The following is a 1,089-nucleotide window of genomic DNA, read 5'->3' as shown; positions in this document are numbered from 1 at the left end:
AGCAAGGTACCCCCACCTCAAAGAAGTCCAGTAACTGGGACACTCCATGGATTTGTGAGGACAGACAGACCCATGTCTTCCAGTCCCACAAAATGCCAAGACCACAAGGCTGTTCCGGTTCTCCACAGCATTATAAATTTTGTGACCGTTTGAGGCTGTACCTTTAAGAAAGTGTGCTGGGTTGAGGCAGCCCCCTTCCCCACCACTGGCAACAATAAACACTCAGACAAACGGATTGCAAAAGTGATGGAAAGTTTAAATAGAAAGCAGTGAACTTTTACAGAAAGCCAAAAGCACAGTGACAAAGAAAAATCCCAAAACAGACCCAGAGAGATCCCATCCCCACCTGAGGGTACACCCAAGACCCCCAGGGCTCCTTCTTCCCCCTCCCCCTGCTAGGCTAGTCTCAGCTGGCCAGATCTGAGACTGCCCATCCCCCCATGGCCTCGGGCCTAGACAGGCCCAAAGCCAGGAGACATCTCCCCCAGTTACCGGCTGACAGAGGAGGAAGAAAAGAGAGCGTGCTAGACTCCGCACTGGATCTTACAGTGGGTGCAAAGAATTGTGGTAGGAAATACTACATAATTTCCTGTGTTCATTCCTCCGGGCTGGACTTCTGGACACAGGAAGTAAACATTGCAGGGGGGCACCCAGCTCAAACTGCAACAGAAAGGGACACGGTGGCTGAATGTTTTATAAACGAGACAGGTCTAAACAGATTTCATTGGTAGACTGGTAGAATGCAACTTTAAGTTTTGAGTCCAGCTGAGACTTTCCTCAGTTCACTTTCCCTCCTCCCTTTTCGCAGCTCGTCTGCTTCTAGGCTCTCTGCCAGACTGACCTTGGACAGATAAGGCCTCTACTAACATACTCTGCTTTAACTAACAATTCCTCTTTTTCTCTCTTTCTAACCCTCTTTGGGGAAAAAGGGGAGAGAAGGGGGTACAGGGGGGGAACTCTCCTCCAGAAAGAGGGGGGAATTTTGTTCCTGTATTACTTTGCTGTATATTTCTGTGTATATATTGTAAATACTGTAAATTGTGTATATATACCCTGCATTCTCTAATACTGCTTGTAAATACAGCATTC

Source organism: Melanerpes formicivorus, unplaced genomic scaffold (assembly GCF_026170545.1).
Source record: "Melanerpes formicivorus ecotype bairdi unplaced genomic scaffold, bMelFor1.0.p_v2 SCAF_57, whole genome shotgun sequence".
Taxonomy (NCBI): Eukaryota; Metazoa; Chordata; class Aves; order Piciformes; family Picidae; genus Melanerpes; species Melanerpes formicivorus.
Note: the sequence above shows the minus strand (reverse complement) of the source record.